At 38.6% G+C, this 21,103-nt stretch overlaps 1 long non-coding RNA gene across 2 annotated transcripts in view; it reads left to right on the plus strand.

The window, feature by feature from the left end:
- The window catches only part of LOC138990191 (uncharacterized), a 32,993-nt gene extending 12,260 nt beyond the window's left edge, over positions 1-20,733 (plus strand). The window contains exons 2-4 of one of the 2 annotated variants that reach the window (XR_011466302.1): positions 1,840-1,911; positions 17,177-17,271; positions 20,367-20,733. This is a non-coding gene — a long non-coding RNA (uncharacterized lncRNA). Of the gene's footprint in view, positions 1-1,839; positions 1,912-17,176; positions 17,272-19,029; positions 19,445-20,366 lie in introns of those variants that run through there. The other variant, XR_011466301.1, reaches the window with a different exon arrangement.
- Positions 20,734-21,103: the final 370 nt, after the last annotated feature.

Consider the following 21,103-nt stretch of genomic DNA (forward strand, 5'->3'; position numbering starts at 1 on the left):
AAGTGCTGCACTCAATATGCCAGCAAATTTGGAAAACTCAGCAGTGGCCACAGGACTGGAAAAGGTCAGTTTTCATTCCAATCCCAAAGAAAGGCAATGCCAAAGAATGCTCAAACTACCGCACAATTGCACTCATCTCACACACTAGTAAAGTAATGCTCAAAATTCCCCAAGCCAGGCTTCAGCAATATGTGAACCGTGAACTTCCTGATGTTCAAGCTGGTTTTAGAAAAGTCAGAGGAGCCAGAGATCAAATTGCCAACATCCGCTGGATCATGGAAAAAGCAAGAGAGTTCCAGAAAAACATCTACTTCTGCTTTATTGACTATGCCAAAGCCTTTGACTGTGTGGATCACAATAAACTGTGGAAATTCTGAAAGAGATGGGAATACCAGACCACCTAATCTGCCTCTTGAGAAATGTGTATGCAGGTCAGGAAGCAACAGTTAGAACTGGACATGGAACAACAGATTGGTTCCAAATAGGAAAAGGAGTTCGTCAAGGCTGTATATTGTCACCCTGTTTATTTAACTTATATGCAGAGTACATCATGAGAAAGGCTGGACTGGAAGAAACACAAACTGGAATCAAGATTGCCGGGAGAAATATCAATAACCTCTGATATGCAGATGACACCACCCTTATGGCAGAAAGTGAAGAGGAACTCAAAGGCCTCTTGAGGAAAGTGAAAGTGGAGAGTGAAAAGGTTGGCTTAAAGCTCAACATTCAGAAAACGAAAATCATGGCATCCGGTCCCATCACTTCATGGGAAATAGATGGGGAAACAGTGGAAACAGTGTCAGACTTTATTTTTCTGGGCTCCAAAATCACTGCAGATGGTGACTGCAGCCACGAAATTAAAAGACGCTTACTCCTTGGAAGTAAAGTTATGACCAACCTACATAGCATATTCAAAAGCAGAGACATTACTTTGCCAACAAACGTTCATCTAGTCAAGGCTATAGTTTTTCCTGTGGTCACGTATGGATGTGAGAGTTGGACTGTGAAGAAGGCTGAATGCTGAAAAATTGATGCTTTTGGACTGTGGTGTTGGAGAAGACTCTTGAGAGTCCCTTGGACTGCAAGGAGATCCAACCAGTCCATTCTGAAGGAGATCAGCCCTGGGATTTCTTTGGAAGGAATGATGCTAAAGCTGAAACTCCAGTACTTTGGCCACCTCATGCGAAGAGTTGACTCATTGGAAAAGACTCTGATGCTGGGAGGGATTGGGGGCAAGAGGAGAAGGGGACGACAGAGAATGAGACTGCTGGATGGCATCACTGACTCAATAGATGTGAGTCTCAGTGAACTCCGGGAGTTGGTGATGGACAGGGAGGCCTGGTGTGCTGTGATTCATGGGGTCGCAGAGTCGGACATGACTGAGCGCCTGATCTGATATATATATATATATATGTTCATTTAATCTGTGATTTTGATATACATTAAATTTCTTATTTTTTGACACTCTAACTGCCTAAATCAGAAAGCCAGTTCCCACTGTTAACACAACCCTGTTCCCTCCCTCAGCATTCAAAGGATGAGTTGTGATTGGTCTACTGAGTGTTTACTTCCCTTTCCAGAAGAAAACACCATAAATTGTTGTTAAAAAACTGTTTTAGCCCTATGGCTCAAATGGTAAAGATTCTGCCTGCAATACTGGAGAATAGGGTTTGAACCCTGGGTCAGGGAGATCCCCTGGAGAAGGGAATGATTTATGCACTCCAGTAGTCTTGCCAGCAGAATTCCATGGACTGAGGAGCTTGGTGAGTACAGTCCATGAAGTCACAAAGAGTCGGACATGACTGAGAGACTAAACTTTCACTTTTCCTTGTTACCTAGGACTCCATTCATTTTGACTCAGGATCATGAGGAAAGATCAACAAAATTTCAGCAGCTTCAAAGCAAACATTGGTGAGTCATCAAATCATTCATGAGACCACCAAACTTTACATTTCTTGTTATTTAAACAATAAATGTCCTTTGGTTGTAAAATTTTGTTAATTCAGTCTCCCCTTAATTGTTAATAAAGGCCTTCAGTACACACATAGTAGGAAGTTTTGTGTGTATATGCTGCCAAAGCAAGCATGAATGTTAATATTTTAATTTCTCAAGTGGATAAATGAAACTTACATATGAAAATCTGATGACCTTTGTCTCTTTCTAAGTTTCAGTTGGCCCTTTATCACCCAATAGAGCCCAGCTCCTTGGGTAACATATTACTTAGTATGGTAGAGCTATAATTCATAGATCTGTAAACTCATCCAATATGTTTTTAGAGTAAAATATAAGCTCTTTAAGCATCAAAACAAATTTGAAAATGACATATAATCCATGCTTGAGGAAGTGGTTTGGGACATTGGTTAGAACATTAAATTAACTCATTATTCCTTAAGAATAACTTTAGAATTCCTTAAGAATAACTTGTTTTAACTGGTTCTTATTCCTTTCTTATTAACCAGGTTTGAGGTCCACTTTACTTTCAAATCAAATATTAGCTTTAATCATCCTTCAGATCAGATCAGATCAGTCGCTCAGTCATGTCCGACTCTGCGACCCCATGAATCGCAGCTCGCCAGGCCTCCCTGTCCATCACCAAATCCCAGAGTTCACTCAGACTCACTTCCATCGAGTCAGTGATGCCATCCAGCCATCTCATCCTCTGTCATTCCCTTCTCCTCCTGCCCCCAATCCCTCCCAGCATCAGAGTCTTTTCCAATGAGTCAACTCTTCGCAGGAGGTGGCCAAAGTACTGGAGTTTCAGCTTTAGCATCATTCCTTCCAAAGAAATCCCAGGGCTGATCTCCTTCAGGATGGACTGGTTGGATCTCCTTGCAGTTCAAGGGACTCTCAAGAGTCTTCTCCAACACCACAGTCCAAAAGCATCAATTCTTCAGCACTCAGCTTTCTTCACAGTCCAACTCTCACATCCATATGTGACCACAGGAAAAACCATAGGCTTGACTAGATGAACCTTTGTTGGCAAAGTAATGTCTCTGCTTTTGAATATGCTATCTAGGTTGGTCATAACTTTACTTCCAAGGAGTAAGCACCTTTTAATTTCATGGCTGCAGTCACCATCTGCAGTGATTTTGGAGCCCAGAAAAATAAAGTCTGACACTGTTTCCACTGTTTCCCCATCTATTTCCCATGAAGTGATGGGACCGGATGCCATGATGTTCGTTTTCTGAATGTTGAGCTTTAAGCCAATGTTTTCACTCTCCACTTTCACTTTCATCAAGAGGCTTTTGAGTTCCTCTTCACTTTCTTCCATAAGGGTGGTGTCATCTGCATATCTGAGGTTATTGATATTTCTCCCGGCAATCTTGATTCCAGTTTGTGTTTCTTCCAGTCCAGCCTTTCTCATGATGTACTCTGCATATAAGTTAAATAAACAGGGTGACAATATACAGCCTTGATGAACTCCCTTTCCTATTTGGAACCAGTCTGTTGTTCCATTCCAGTTCTAACTATTGCTTCCTGACCTGCATACACATTTCTCAAGAGGCAGGTCAGGTGGTCTGGTATTCCCATCTCTTGAAGAATTTTCCATAGTTTATTTTGATCCACACAGTCAAAGGCTTTGGCATAGTCAAGAAAGCAGAAATAGATGTTTTTCTGGAACTCTCTTGTTTTTTCTATGATCTACCGGATGTTGGCAATTTGATCTCTGGTTCCTCTGCCTTTTCTGAAACCAACTTGAACATCAGGAAGTTCACGGTTCACATATTGCTGAAGCCTGGCTTGGGGAATTTTGAGCATTACTTTACTAGTGTGTGAGATGAGTGCAATTGTGCGGTAGTTTGAGCATTCTTTGGCATTGCCTTTCTTTGGGATTGGAATGAAAACTGACCTTTTCCAGTCCTGTGGCCACTGCTGAGTTTTCCAAATTTGCTGGCATATTGAGTGCAGCACTTTCACAGCATCATCTTTCAGGATTTGGAATAGCTCAACTGGAATTCCATCACCTCCACTAGCTTTGTTCGTAGTGATGCTTTCCAAGGCCCACTTGACTTCACATTTCAGGATGTCTGGCTCTAGGTCAGTGATCACACTGTCGTAATCATCCTTACTTAATACTTATTATGATCAGGATGCTATGTTATATACTAGGGATACAAACACATAAGAAACAGTCCTTTTTTAATTCAATACTTCTTTCAACAAATATTCCTTGAGCATCTTATGACAAGCTTTTACCTGATGCTTGGCTAACATGTTGTATTAGAAGTCAGGGAGTTTACAGAGCTTATAGGAAAGGGGACTATTCCTAATAACTTGGTGAGAATTTGTAAAGGAAGAAAAAAAGAAGTAGGGATGCACTTTAGGCATAAAAATTTGCATCAGCAAAGCCAAAGAACTGGGGATGCACAGGTATTATATTGGAAAACATAAATAGAAGAGTTTAAACGTATATACTGTGTCTGAGGAGAACATTTGGAACTGTAGCCAGACACCACACCCTGATGTTCTTCATCTGATTGTGCTATGCAAGTGATGATTGTAGGAGGAATGGAGGTCTGAAAGAACTTTCCAGAAGGAACTTGGCTTGGTGGGAAGACATTCTTACAAACTAAGAAAGAAGTCTCAAAAGCATAAATCTATTTATTTTCCCATTGTTTATTGTAATTTAAGAAGTGTGCAACATGTCCACACAGAGAACATTCATAGGAATCAAATAGCCCTCCCCTGTTTTTAGGGAGTGACTGACTACTGAGGGAGTATGGTCCCCAGGTCTGAGTAGGACTATAAAGACAAAATTTAAAAAATGCACCACAAGCTGAGAGGCCTTTATGATCATTGTGTTTGTTTCTGAAGGGTCATTACAAAGATTTATAATGAGATGTTCTGGATGACATATAGGAAACTTCAGAAAATTATAGGGAGTGGTTCACATCCAGCCTACCCCCTGTTTTTGTAGGGTGCTGGAGCTAAAAATAGTTTTTACATTTTAAAATAATTTTTAGAAATAGCACAAGAAGAATAATTTTTCACAATAGAAAAAATATGTGACAGGAAAATTTCACTATCAGTTAGATTTTGGGAGGATATAGTGATGCTTGTTTGTCTATGTTATCTGTGGTAAATTTTGCATTAAAATGGTGGAGCTTTGTAATTGTGAAAAGCTATAAGGCCTGCAAAGCACAAAAACCTTACCACTGGGCCCTTTATAGAATTTATTTACCTATTCCTGATAGAGAGTTAATCATCAACTAGCTAGTTATGTGCACAAGCATCAGGGGTGACTGTGTCTAGGCAGGTATATTGAGGGGGGCTGCTTAGACTCACTGGGACCAACATTTGATTCTGGTCACACATCCTCCTCCTTCCACAGTTGGTCTCCTGCTCTGTCCCTCACTCAGACAAAAGCTCAGGCTATCTTAGTTCTCTGACTTTCAGTATTCAAAAGAAAAGTAAAATTGTACCCATTTGTTAACAGAGGGAGTTATTAGCAAATGATGTGATCAATAAGAGATTAATTTCAAAAATGTACAAACAGCTCATACAGCTCAATATAAAAAAAAATAAAAAATGGAAAAAAGACCTAAATAGGCATTTCTCCAAAGAAGACATCCAGATGGCCAACAGGCACATGAAAATACGCTCAATATTGTTCATTATTAAAGAAATGCAAATCAAAACTACAGTGAGGTATCGCCTCACAGCAGTCAGAATGGCCATCAGTAAAAAGCCTAAAAGTAATACATACTGGGGAGGGTGTGGAGAAAAGGGTACCATCCTACACTATTGATAGGAATGTAAATTGTTGCAGCCACTATGGAAAAGAGTGTGGCGGTTCCTTAGAAAACTAAGAATAGAGTTCCCATATGATCCAACATTTCCACTCCTTGGCATATATCTAGAGGAAATCATAATTTGAAGATACATACACTCCTATGTTCATAGCAGCACTATTCACCATAGCTTAGAAATGAAAACAACCTAAATGTTCATTGACAGATAAGTGAAAATATTCCATTATATATATAATGGAATACTAGTTGGTCATAAAAAATAATAAAAGAATATCATTTGCAGTTACAGAGATGGCCCTAAAGATTATTATACTAAGTAAAGCAAATCAGAAAGAGACAAATAATATATCATTTATATGTGGAATCTAAAAAAGTGATACAAATTCACTTACAAAACAAAAATAGATACATAGGCATAGAAAACAAACTTGTGGTTACCAAAGAGGAAATCAGGGGAGGGCCACATTTGGAATTTGGGACTAACAGACACACACTATTATGTATAAAATAGGTGAACAAGGACCTACTGTATAGCACAGGGAACTATATTCAGTATCTTGTAATAACCTATAATGGAATAGAATATGAATGTCTAAAACATTGTAAATCTTTGCTGTATATCTGAAACAGTGTAAATCAACTATACTTCAGTAAGAAAATTTGAAACAAATAAAAGAGAGGGAGGCTTTAGAACCAATGTATTGCAAGTTGCAGGAAAGAGGCATTTTGCTTTAGGTCTCACCTGTGTGTTCAGCTCTTTTGTCCCCAGTGCGCTTATATAAGCTGAGTGACAGTGGTGACCAGATGAGGATGAATATATATGATCTCACCATTCTCTCCCAAAACCACATCCAAATTTCATGTTCTAGTTCTGAATTCAGCTGTTTGCCATTCTAATCTCTTTGATTTCTCTGAATAATGTCTCCCTGAAATCTGAGCCTCTTTACAAAGGTTCTACGCTCCTTTACTTGAGCTTACTCATGTAACAGGAGCTGTTAGTATATTTATAGCTTGGACTGCCTTCCCAGGAGATTCCTGAGCCTCAAGTTACTGACCAAGTAAACACAAATAGAGAGATGAATTTTTTAAATTTACCTCCAGATGAAATAGGTTAGTTTTCTTTACAGATGAAATTTTCAAAAGAAGAAGAACATGTTTGGGGACTTCCCTGGTGGTCCAGTGCTAAAATGCTAAAACACTTCCACTGCAGAGACTGCAGATTCAATCCTGGTCAGGGGACCAAGATCCCATATGCTGCATGGCACAGCATGGGTATTTTTCATGAATTCCCTAATGGTCCAGTGATTAGGCCTTGGCATTTTCATTGCCTAGGGCCCAAGTTCAATGCCTGGTCAGGGGACTAAGATAAAGGTCAAGGTGATAAAGTGATCTAGGGCTGATCTGACCCTTTAAGTAGATATTTATATTTGCAAAGACACAATAATAATAACCCTTTCCTTAAACACACACTTGTGCTAAGCAAATTTAAGTAAAGCACCGGCTAAACTAATATTTTTAACATCTATAATAAAGTTCATAATTTCCTATGACCTTTCTCATTATGAGTATTAAATGTCATCCTGTAGGTAAGATATGGGTGAATGGTGCAATATAGTCGATGATGATGTGAGTGGTTTTCCCCTGAGAGTCTATTAAGTTACATCTCAACTCTGTTTTATGATTTATTTATATTATATTAACTTTTAAAAAATGTATTTTATTGATGTACAGTTGATTTAAAATATACTAATTTCTGTTACAGAAAAGTGATTTAGCCCTGCATATATATGCATTCATTGTTTTTCTTTTCCATTATTATCACAGGGAATTGAATATAGTTCCCTGGGCTATACAGTAGGATTTTGTTGTTTATCCATTCTCTATATTCTAGTACATTTGTGTCACATTCTAAATTTCACATGTTAAGTGATATCATATGGTTTTTGTCTTTGCCTGACTTTATTTAGTATGATAAACTCTAGGTGCATCCATGTGGCTTCAGATGGCATTATTTCATTCTTTTTATGGCTGTGTACTATTTCATTTTATATGTATACCACATCTTCTTTATCCATTCATCTGTCAACAGACATTTAGGCTTTTTCCATGTCTTGGTTATTGTAAATAGTGTGGCAAGGAACATTGGAATACATATACCATTTTGAATTTTAGCTTTGTCCTGATATGTGCTCAGGAGTGGAATTGCCGCATAATATGACAACTCTGTTTTTAGTTTTTAAAAAAGGAACTCCCATATCATTCTCCATAGTGCTTGCACCAATTTACATTCCCACTAACAGTATAGGAAGGTTCCCTTTTCTCCATAACCTCTCCAACATTTATTATTTGTAGACTTTTTAGTGATGGCCCTTCTGACTATTGTGAGTTAGTACCTCATTGCAGTTTTGATTTGCATTTCTCTGATAACTGGTGATGTTGATGTTGTGGAAATTGCCTTAGAAATTATGTCTTACCATTGCTTAAAAAGCATGTGGCAAAGGCAATTTTAATTTCATTATCCTGTACATTTGTTCCTATTTAGATTCTGTATATTCCATATTGAGGCTTTACTTCCATTTCAGTGCTTCTACTCTCTCTTGTTACCCACTATTACATTTCAAATCAACATGAAGCTTTCACTAGTTGAAACATAGACCTCCTAAGGATTTATCATTGTGAAAGAAAATGTTTTTATAGTAGTTGGAACTGCACCAGGTCTTTGCTGCACTGTTAGAACTGAAGGAAAATATTTTTTTAAGTATTTTTTCACTTTCAACCAATACTTTTAGAGTAAGAGAAGAAAGAAAGTGGACACCTGCTTCTTACTGACCCTGGTGAAACAAGTTTGTAAAAGAGTTTGGATCATTTTAGCAAAATGAGGTTTCTTGGGGATCACCAAGAGGTCATTAACAGTGCCAATTTAGGTATTGAATAGACACTATTTCTTTTCACATTTAATACACTTCATGGGAAGATAGTACTGTTCATTATATTTTATTTATATCTGATGTTCAATAATCCAGATAACTTGTCTAAAATCATGTAGCTTTTTGAAAAGTGAAGCAAGAGTCTATCTGTCTCTTTGATGCTTTGATCATAAGCTGCCCAATCACTTGCTCACCATCCTCCCCTAGAGGATAGAGTCTCTGTGGCCAGCTTCTATTCAATGCCTCCTCCTTAACCTTTATCACCTCACTTCTATCAAAGTCCCAGATAGAAATAGCCAGATGGTCAAATTAGGCTTATTAAAGAGGTTTTACTCATAAAGAATCAATTTACAAAGACATAGACAGAATGTAGATGAACACACGCACACCCAAAGTCCAGTGACCCAAGGCCAGATAGCAAAGTGGGAATAATTACTGGGACCTTGAAAGATAGTTTTCCAAACTTTCTGGCATATTGAGTGCAGCACATTCGCAGCATCATCTTTCAGAATTTGAAAGAGCTCAACTGGTATTCCATCATCTCCACTAGCTTTGTTCATAGTGATGCTTCCTAAGGCTCACTTGACTTCACATTCCAGGATGTCTGGCTCTAGGTCAGTGATCACACCGTCGTGATTATCTGGGTCATGAAGATCTTTTTTGTACAGTTCTTCTGTGTATTCTTGCCATCTCTTCTTAATATCTTCTGCTTCTGTTAGGTCCATACCATTTCTGCCTTTATCGAGCCCATCTTTGCATGAAATGTTCCCTTGGTATCTCTAATTTTCTTGAACAGATCTCTAGTCTTTCCCATTCTGTTGTTTTCCTCTATTTCTTTGCATTGATCTCTGAGGAAAGCTTTCTTATCTCTCTTTGCTATTCTCTGGAACTCTGCATTCAGATGCTTATATCTTTCCTTTTCTCCTTTGCTTTTCGCTTCTCTTCTTTTCACAGCTATTTGTAAGGCTTCTTCAGACAGCCATTCTGTTTTTTTTTTTTTTTTGCATTTCTTTTCCACAGGGATGGTCTTGATCCCTGACCTCTGTACAATGTCATGAACCTCCATCCATAGTTCATCAGGCACTCTGTCTATCAGATCTAGTCCCTTAAATCTATTTCTCACTTTCACTGTGTAGTCATAAGGGATTTGATTTAGGTCATACCTGAATGGTCTAGTGGTTTTCCCCACTTTCCTCAATTTAAGTCTGATCTTGGCAATAAGGAATTCATAATCTGAGCCACAGTCAGCTCCCAGTCTTGTTTTTGCTGACTCTACAGAGCTTCTCTATCTTTGGCTGCAAAGAATATGATCAGTCTGATTTCGGTGTTGACCATCTGGTAATGTCCATGTGTAGAGTCTTCTCTTGTGTTGTTGGAAGAGGGTGTTTGCTATGAACAGTGTGTTCTCTTGTCAAAGCTCTATTAGCCTTTGCCCTGCTTCATTCTGTACTCCAAGGCCAAATTTGCCTGTTACTCTAGGTGTTTCTTGACTTCCTACTTTTGCATCCCAGTCCCCTATGTAAAAGACACCTTTTTTGGGTGTTAGTTCTAAAAGGTCTTCATAGAACCGTTCAACTTCAGCTTCTTCAGTGTTACTGGTTGGGGCATAGGCTTGGATTACTGTGATATTGAGGGTTTGCCTTGGAAACCATTTCCAGCAAATTTGGAAACTCAGCAGTGGCCACAGGATTGGAAAAGGTCAGTTTTCATTCCAATCCCAAAGAGAGGCAATGCCAAAGAATGCTGAAACTACCACATAATTGCACTCATCTCACACAATAGTAAAGTAATGCTCAAAATTCACCAAGCCAGGCTTTAGCAATATATGAACCACGAACTTCCAGATGTTCAAGCTTGTTTTAGAAAAGGCAGAGGAACCAGAGATCAAATTGCCAACATCCGCTGGATCATGGAAAAAGCAAGAGAGTTCCAGAAAAACATCTACTTCTGCTTTATTGACTATGACAAAGCCTTTGACTGTGTGGGTCCCAATAAACTGTGGAAAATTCTGAAAGAGACGGGAATACCAGGCTACCTGACCTGCCTCTTGAGAAGCCTATATGCAGGTCAGGAAGCACCAGTTAGAACTGGACATGGAACAACAGACTGGTTCCAAATAGGAAAAGGAGTTCGTCAAGGCTGTATATTGTCACCCTGTTTATTTAACTTATACACAGAGTACATCATGAGAAACGCTAGATTGGAAGAAACACAAGCTGGAATCAAGATTGCTGGGAGAAATATCAATAAACTCAGATATGCAAATACACCACCCTTATGGCAGAAAGTGAAGAGGAACTAAAAAGCCTCTTGATGAAAGTGAAAGTGGAGAGTGAAAAGGTTGGCTTAAAGCTTAACATTCAGAAAACGAAGATCATGGCATCTTGTCCCATCACTTCATGGGAAATAAATGGGGAAACAGTGGGAACAGTGTCAGACTTTATTTTTTGGGGGGCTCCAAAATCACTGCACGTGGTGATTGCAGCAATGAAATTAAAAGATGCTTACTTCTTGGAAGGAAAGTTGTGATCAGCGTAGATAGCATTTTCAAAAGCAGAGACATTACTTTGCCAACAAAGGTCCATCTAGTCAAGGCTATGGTTTTTCCAGTGGCCATGTATGAATGTGAGAGTTGGACTGTGAAGAAGGCTGAGCGCTGAAGAATTGATGCTTTTGAACTGTGGTGTTGGAGAAGACTCTTGAGAGTCCCTTGGACTGCAAGGAGATCCAAGCGGTCCATCCTAATGAAGATCAGTCCTGGGTGTTTTTTGGAAGGACTGATGTTGAAGCTGAAACTCCAATATTTTGGCCACCTCATGAGAAGAACTGACTCATTGGAAAAGACCCTGATTCTGGGAGAGAATGGGGGCAGGAAGAGAAGGGGACAACAGTGGACGAGATGGCTGGATGGCATCACCGACTTGATGGACATGAGTTTGGGTAAATTACAGGAGTTGGTGATGGACAGGGAGGCCTGGCATGCTGCAATTCATGGTGTCGCAAAGAGTCGGCCATGACTGAGTGACTGAACTGAACTGAAAGGTAGTTTGGTAGATCGACCTTTATTTACAGAAACCATGATGATGTACACAATCAGTCCAAAATAACCAAAAGAAGTAGAAGCCAGAGGAATAAATACCTTGATTTAATTTTTCTTCTTTATCCAATCTTTTGCTGGGATCCTGATGGTCGAATCCACAGGAGCACCTTGATATTATCTAAACAAATCTGCCTCATTGGTCAGAGAGCAGAGAGAGAGAAAAGATCTGCTGGATGGAGGCAAAAATGGGATACATCAGGCATCATTCTGTTACCTTCCACACTGTCATCTTGATCACCTCTCTAGTCACAGATACATAGGCTTTAGCCTCCTTTTCACTTCTTAAAAGTGAAGATTTATTTTGTTATATTTGCTCTGTTTCTTAATTGCACTATCGCATATGCTCTTATCTTCAAAGAAAGCTTACTATCAGCTAGTCTTACTCATGCTCTGGGCCAGTTCAGCTTTTTCCCATGGCCAATAGTCTTGATCCATATACACACATGTCAACAAGAATAAAGCCACTTTCTTTCAGAGAATCTTCCACAATTACCCCTGCCCTTTATATGCACAAGTGTTGCCTGAGCCTGATTGTTATGTGTTAGCTAGATGGATATCATATATGTCAGTTCAGTTCAGTTCAGTTCAGTAGCTAAGTCGTGTCTGACTCTTTGCGACCCCATGAATCATAGCACGCCAGGATTCCCTGTCCATCACCAACTCGCGGAGTTCACTGAGACTCACATCCATCGAGTCAGTGATGCCATCCAGCCATCTCATCCTGTGTCGTCCACGTCTCCTGCCCCCAATCCCTCCCAGCATCAGAGTCTTTTCCAATGAGTCAACTCTTCGCATGAGGTGGCCAAAGTACTGGAGTTTCAGCTTTAGCATCAGTCCTTCCAATGAACACCCAGGACTGATCTCCTTTAGAATGGACTGGTTGGATATCCTTGCAGTCCAAGGGACTCTCAAGAGTCTTCTCCAACACCACAGTTCAAAAGCATCAGTTCTTCGGCACTCAGCCTTCTTCACAGTCCAAATCTCACATCCATACATGACCACAGGAAAAACCATAGCCTTGACTCGACAGAACTTTGTTGGCAAAGTAATGTCTCTGCTTTTGAATATGCTATGTAGGTTGGTCATAACTTTCCTTCCAAGGAGTAAGTGTCTTTTAATTTCATGGCTGCAGTCACCATCTGCAGTGACTTTGGAGCCCCCAAAATAAAATCTGACACTGTTTCCATTGTTTCCCCATCTATTTCCCATGAAGTTATGGGACCGGATGCCATGATTTTCGTTTTCTGAATGTTGAGCTTTAAGCCAAACTTTTCACTCTCCACTTTCACTTTCATCAAGAGGCTTTTTAGTTCCTCTTCACTTTCTGCCATAAGGGTGGTGTCATCTGCATATCTGACGTTATTGATATTTCTCCCGGCAATCTTGATTCCAGCTTGTGTTTCTTTCCATCCAGTGTTTCTCATGATGTACTCTGCATACAAGTTAAATAAGCAGGGTGACAATATACTGCCTTAAGGTACTCCTTTTCCAATTTGGAACCAGTCTGTTGTTCCATGTCCAGTTCTAACTGTTGCTTCCTGACCTGCATACACATTTCTCAAGAGGCAGGTCAGGTGCTCTGGTATTCCCATCTCTTTCAGAATTTTCCACAGTTTATTGGGACCCACACAGTCAAAGGCTTTGGCATAGTCAACAAAGCAGAAATAGATGTTTTTCTGGAACTCTCTTGCTTTTTCCATGATCCAGCGGATGTTGGCAATTTGATCTCTGGTTCCTCTACCTTTTCTAAAACCAGCTTGAACATCAGGAAGTTCACGGTTCACATATTGCTGAAGCCTGGCTTGGAGAATTTTGAGCATTACTTTAATAGCATGTGAGATGAGTGCAATTGTGCAGTAGTTTGAGCATTCTTTGGCATTGCCTCTCATGGAGGTGATAGAATTCCAGCTGAGCTATTTCAAATCATATTTGTAGATGAATATAAATCCCTGATCTCAAATCATTGTTATTCTGAAATGGGGATATACTAATAGCCATGAGTTGTGCTATTATTAATAATGATAGATATAGATATATTTATCATTTATTCTATGCATGTGAGATATATTATTTCTTAATTTTTTAAACAATGGTATGGTGTAGTTGGGAGCCTTCCCATTTTCTAGGAGAAGAAATGGGATACTGATGAACATGAGCAGTTCACACAATACTACACTAGTGAATGGCAAAAGTAGAATTTGAATGTTTGATAATTTGATGAGAGTGTTCTTTCTCTGCTATTAAATCCTTACAATCTAGTTCAGAGTGTAACAAAAGGCACAAAAAGGCAAATGTATTTTGTGGCAGAGAGAAGACAGTGACGTTGAATTTCAGGAGTGTTATAAACTGAATGTATCTTTTCACCACATTCATATGTTTACGGTCTACTCATGAGTGTTATAGCATTTGGAGATGGGGACTTTGGTAGAAATTTGGGGTAAGAGGAAATCGTAAGAGAAGGATGCTTATCTGTGAGGAATTGTTAACCTCATAATGAGAGACACAAGAGAATTTGCTCTCTTTCTCTGTGCCATGAGAGGAGACAATGAGAAGGCAGTGATCCACAACCCAAGAAGAGAGCTTCACCTGACCATGCTGAAATTTTGGTCTTGGGCTTCCCAGTTTCCAGAATTGTGAAAAGGAAACTTTCTGTTGTGTAAGCCACCTCATATTTTGTATTTTGTTATGGCATACAGAACTGACTGGGACTCATTTTGGTATAGAGATGTGGGGTGCTGCTCTAATAAATACACCTGTATTTGAATATGTATATTTGTATGCTGAGTATGTGGAGGCAGCTTTGGAAGTGGTAATGGGTAGATGCTGGAAGCATCTTGGGGTGCATCCTAGAAATATAGACATTATGAGTAACTCTGCTGAAGTATCAGACAAAAATGAGAAATGTGTTATTCAAATAAAAACAATCCTTGTTAGAAAGTGATGAAGACATTACAAAACAGTGTTCTAGTGTTTTTTGGAAGGTAGAACTAGTGAAGAAGGAAATTAGATCTTTAGTTAAGGAAATTCCCAAGCAAGAGGTGTTGAAGAAACAGCTTTGACCCTGTTGGCTGCTTATAGAAAAATTCCATTCACCATTGCAACGGAAAGAAAAAAATACTTAGGAATATATCTACCTAAAGAAACTAAAGACCTATATATAGAAAACTATAGAACATTGGTGAAAGAAATCAAAGAGGACACTAATAGATGGAGAAATATACCATGTTCATGGATTGGAAGAATCAATATAGTGAAAATGAGTATACTACCCAAAGCAATTTATAGATTCAATGCAATCTCTATCAGGCTACCAACGGTATTCTTCACGGAGCTAGAACAAATAATTTCACAATTTGTATGGAAATACAAAAAACCTCGAATAGCCAAAGCTATCTTGAGAAAGAAGAATGGAACTGGAGGAATCAACCTACCTGACTTCAGGCTCTACTACAAAGCCACAGTTATCAAGACAGTATGGTACTGGCACAAAGACAGAAATATAGATCAATGGGACAAAATAGAAAGCGCAGAGATAAATCCACGCACATATGGACACCTTATCTTTGACAAGGGAGGCAAGAATATACAATGGATTAAAGACAATCTCTTTAACAAGTGGTGCTGGGAAAACTGGTCAACCACTTGTAAAAGAATGAAACTAGAGCACTTTCTAACACCATACACAAAAATAAACTCAAAATGGATAAAAGATCTCAAGTAAGACCAGAAACTATAAAACTCCTAGAGGAGAACATAGGCAAAACACTCTCCGACATACATCACAGCAGGATCCTCTATGACCCACCTCCCAGAATATTGGAAATAAAAGCAAAAATAAACAAATGGGACCTAATTAACCTTAAAAGCTTCTGCACAACAAAGGAAACTATTAGCAAGGTGAAAAGGCAGCCTTCAGAATGGGAGAAAATAATAGCAAATGAAGCAACTGACAAACAACTAATCTCAAAAATATACAAGCAACTCCTACAGCTCAACTCCAGAAAAATAAATGACCCAATCAAAAAATGGGCCAAAGAACTAAATAGACATTTCTCCAAAGAAGACATACAGATGGCTAACAAACACATGAAAAGATGCTCAACATCACTCATTATCAGAGAAATGCAAATCAAAACCACTATGAGGTACCATTTCATGCCAGTCAGAATGGCTGCGATCCAAAAGTCTACAAGCAATAAATGTTGGAGAGGGTGTGGAGAAAAGGGAAGCCTCTTACACTGTTGGTGGGAATGCAAACTAGTACAGCCACTATGGAGAAAAGTGTGGAGATTCCTTAAAAAACTGGAATTAGAACTGCCTTATGATCCAGCAATCCCACTGCTGGGCATACACACTGAGGAAACCAGAAGGGAAAGAGACACGTGTATCCCAATGTTCATCACAGCACCGTTTATAATAGCCAGGACATGGAAGCAACCTAGATGCCCATCAGCAGATGAATGGATAAGAAAGCTGTGGTGCATATACACAATGGAGTATTACTCAGCCATTAAAAAGAATACATTTGAATCAGTTATAATAAGATGGATGAAACTGGAACCTATTATACAGAGTGAAGTAAGCCAGAAAGAAAAACACCAATACAGTATACTAACGCATATATATGGAATTTAGAAAGATGGTAACAATAACCCTGTCTACGAGACAGCAAAAGAGACACTGATGTATAGATCAGTCTTATGGACTCTGTGGAAGAGGGAGAGGGTGGGGAGATATGGGAGAATGGCATTGAAACATGTATAATATCATGTATGAAATGAGTCACCAGTCCAGGTTCGATGCACAATACTGGATACTTGGGACTGGTGCACTGGGACGACCCAGAGGGAAGGTATGGGGAGGGAGGAGGAAGGAGGGTTCAGGATGGGGAACACAGGTATACCTGTGGCAGATTCATTTCAATATTTGGCAAAACTAATACAATATTGTAAAGTTTAAAAATAAAATTAAATTAAAAAAAAAAGAAAAATTCCAAAAGAGAGAGAGATGAAGAAAAAAAAAAATATATATATTATGAAAAAAGGAGCAGAGCATGAAGATTTATAAAATTATGTCTATCCAAACAGCAAAAAATAAGGAGTCTTGTTTTGAAGAAAACACTAAGGATGTGCCTAAACAATCATTCAATAAAGGGATCATGAACTCAATCATTCATTTCAACAGAAGCTAAGAGTAGAGATAAGATCATAAGAGCAAAGTCACTGGCAGCTAGAACTAAAAGGGACAGACAAAGTGAGATGGAATGAAGATAGCTGGACTTCTTGGAATTTATTGGATGGGACCATAGGGCTATTTGGCTGTGAACAGTGCACTATCCTTTAAGAAAAGTACAGAAGGAACCTAAAGGTAATCAAGGACTGACATTTTCTCCACAGACTCATACTGCACAGGCCTGGAAGCAAGGCTGCCTCCATCCTGGCTTCAGACAGTAAGACTGTTGAAGAGCATAGCCCCATGGGTGAAGCTCAAGGTATGGAGTTCAGCAATGTCTTAAACAAGTTACTGCATAAAAAAGTCACTGGACAGCAGACAGCTGAACCACTTTCTTCATTTCTAAATTTTGATTGCCTAAGAGAATATTTCACTGGCTCCCATCAAAGTTCAACCTTAGTTTGCTATTTGTCTTAGGATAAAAGCATTATGTTGGCCTTTCTTTCTTAGTCCAACTTTACTTTTAAAAACTACATATTTGGAATGTTATTAAAAATTATCATTCATATATTTTTATTTCCCAGTGGTGTGTTGGGCTAGAGGAGACTCTCTTGGCCTAAATTCTCTGGTTGGTGAGTAGAGATGGTTTGAGACGATTGAAGTCAGCTGATTTTGATTGCATCACTCATCTCACGTGAATTTAGTGAGAGATTACTCTGTGCCACACCTTGGTCATGCAGCACTGAACACCCACAGGGAGTCAATATCACAAAGAAAAATGAACATGCACACAGACCAATAAATTATGTAATTTCACACAGTGAAACACTTATGAAAATGGATTAAGGAGGTCTGTGGAGAAATAACAACAACAGGGGTTGGAAGATGAGGCTACTGATGAACATGGACTTGGGACGATTTCTCAGGGAGACCAGTGAGAAGGTGGTCAAACAAAAGCCATGGCAACGGCATGTGTAAAGACCTGGAGTGAGGAAGGCTGTCTTTAAAGGTGAACAAGAAGGATGTGACACTCTAGTGGCATGAACATCAGGAAAGGCACAGAGAAGCAGAGTCAGAAAAGAGCAGGGTCTCATTTAGAAAAACCAGTAAGAAACTGTGAAACTAAGGTGGAAGACCTTTCCCTTATTCAAGATAATATAGTATGGGAATCTAAAATCCCAGTCAATCTGTTTCTATAGCCTCTTCTGCATATACTCTGAAGTGACACTGACCTGGAGCAAATTATGATAAAAGCGGTCTGAAACTTAGATCCCTGGGGTTGCTTCTCCATCCTGGTCTATCCTACATGCAACACAGTCTTCCAGTTTCATAGGAAAGCAACCCTTTAACCAACTTGCCATCCAGTTGGATTTCTCTGTGCCTTTGTTATTACAAATTGTGCAACCAAGCAGGACCTTGGGTCCATTGGCACTGTCAGTAACGTAAACCATTTCCTGGGAGGAGGAAGAGAAAACATTTCACCACGAGTCTGCTTGGGCCTGTGCAGATGGTGCTTCAAAGGAGTCCCTTTGCACTTGGAGTCCATGAGCCAATGGGCTATGCAAAGACACACATTTCAGGGCTGGTTTCTCTGTTCATATCCAATTCTGGTGCTTAGGAGCAGGGACCTAAGCTGATACTTTAGGGCAAAAAGACACTGCCTTTAAGGAAAGAAGCAGGCCTGACCTTTATGCTCAGTAAGGGGTAATTGTAGGCTTTTTATTTTTCTTGCTTTTATTCCTTGTTGTTGGCCTGTAATGGGTTTGCTTACAAAATATATATTTTAACCAGATATTAAAAATGAAAACTTTGTACATAAAAATAAATAATAATAATTCTGTCCCAGGTACAAAATAATTTCATTACTATATCACAGACAACATTCTATTTATGCCCTGCTCAAATGCCAGATCTTTTGTAAAATAGACCCTAATACAGAGAATTATATTGAGTTTCTATGTCTCTATATTATCACTTTATGTTCATTTGTTTAGTATCACTATACTTATTTCATTCTTCTTGCTATTACAGTTACATGTCTTTTCTTTGTTTGTTTAATCTTGATTCTGGAATCCAGGAAATCTGAGACATCATGGGTCCTAACATCATTTTCTCATTTGATCCACAAAGCATCTCCTGAGACTTCCTGGTGGCAGAAATACACTTTCAGAGAACTTGACAAACTACTGTGTTTTGCAGACTTGTTTTTCCACCCTCTACTCATCTGAAAGAACTGAGCACAGACCTTGTTTTATTCACATTTAAACCCATAAGACCAAACAGAATTCCTTACAGCATGCAAATGCTCAATAAATAGTGATGAATGAATGAATGAATAGAGGTTGGAAGTTTAACAAAATGTTATTTACTGAATTCAGTTTAGAAATTCAGTAAAAGTCAAGAAGTGCTTTTAAATACTCAGGTTGTACAAATGAAATTTACTAGGTATTGAAAACTAAAAATTACAATTCTAAGTTAGAATTCTTTTACTTTTTGAAATAGTTTATTATGAAAAATTATAGTATTGCTTCATCAAAAGCTCTTAAAAAATATGAACAATATTAGGGTTTGATTTCACCAACAAAATGTTATTTATCTTGAAAATATAAAAGTATTGTCTAGATCTCAATTTTTACATCAAAATTTTTTATAAAATGAAAGTGTACAGTGCTAGAATATTTATTATTATATATTTATATCAGATATAAATATGGTTTATACTACACATTTTCAATAGTTGCTCAAAACTTTAATAATAAAATGTACTCCCTATATCAATATTATTATCAAACTTGTCTTATATATTTGCATTATCATAATTCGTACCTTTGCTCAATGAAATTGTGGGTTTCTCTTGTGGCTCAGCTGGTAAAGAATCTGCCTGCAATGTGGGAGACCTGGGTTCGATCCCTGGGTTGGGAAGATCCCCTGGAGGAGGGAAAGTCTACCCACTCCAGTATTTTGGCCTGGAGAATTCCATGGACTGTATAGTCTGTGGGGTCACAAAGAGGACAGGACTGAGCAACTTTCACTTTTCAATGAAATTGTAGACAAATTATATTAAATATTGATATTTATGATATCAACAGATTAATGGGTGATTTAATTATATAAAAAAAGGAATTCAAGCCCATGATTAAAAGACTACTGGTGCCTAGTTACACTTAGAAATAATTTTCAGTTTTAAATGATGTATCAGAACTGGGGAATGTAGCTAAGTGTTGAAGACAAGTGAAGAAAGAAAGTGACACCTGACAATGACACGATACATTTGCCCAAGAACAACATTTCAGCAGGTGAAAATGGGTGCATATGTATCATTACCATGAGTTATGGTAGGCGGATTGGATATATGTCTTTGTTTGCCTCAGCATTATCCTTTATACAATAATCACTGTTCTCCCCGCTCCACAGTTGTTGCTGATATTTCCCTGAAGGATAAGATGGAAGTTTGCTTCACAATCCCATTTGTCCTCAAGGCATTCCACATTCATTCTTTCAGCAAACTTCCACTTGCAAAGTCCATGGAAGAAATAGAAGAGGTCAGGTTGTACACCCAGGTAAAGGAAGTAGACATTAGATACTGAAAATGATGTCCTTTCATTGGTGGAGGTACCATCAGCATTAAGTTATTTTCTATCCTTCATCCTACATTTCCCCATGGAAGATTATTGACAGAAAGGCATCTATGAATCTGTTTCAATTCTTTAAGATATCTAGCTCATAATGTACAATAATTATGAAACGAGATGCCAGTCCGGGTTCGATGCACGATACTGGATGCTTGGGGCTGGTGCACTGGGATGACCCAGAGGGATGGTATGGGGAGGGAGGAGGGAGGAGGGTTCAGGATGGGGAGCACATGTATACCTGTGATGGATTCATTTTGATGTTTGGCAAAACTAATACAATTATGTAAAGTTTAAAAATAAAGTAAAAATTTAAAAAAATAAATAAACAAAATAAATAAATTAAAAAAATGTTTATGTTTCCCAAGAAGATGAAAATGTTTTCTTCGCCTTTCTTTACATAAAACACATTTCAAACTCAATGGCTCAATGGAAAAGACTTCTGTGGATCCTCTCGTAGCTCAAAAAAGTAATATAGAAAACACTGATCCATTTATAATATAATAGTTTATTTAATGGGGT

The sequence above is a fragment of the Bos mutus genome, chromosome 2 (genome assembly GCF_027580195.1).
Source record: "Bos mutus isolate GX-2022 chromosome 2, NWIPB_WYAK_1.1, whole genome shotgun sequence".
NCBI lineage: Eukaryota > Metazoa > Chordata > Mammalia > Artiodactyla > Bovidae > Bos > Bos mutus.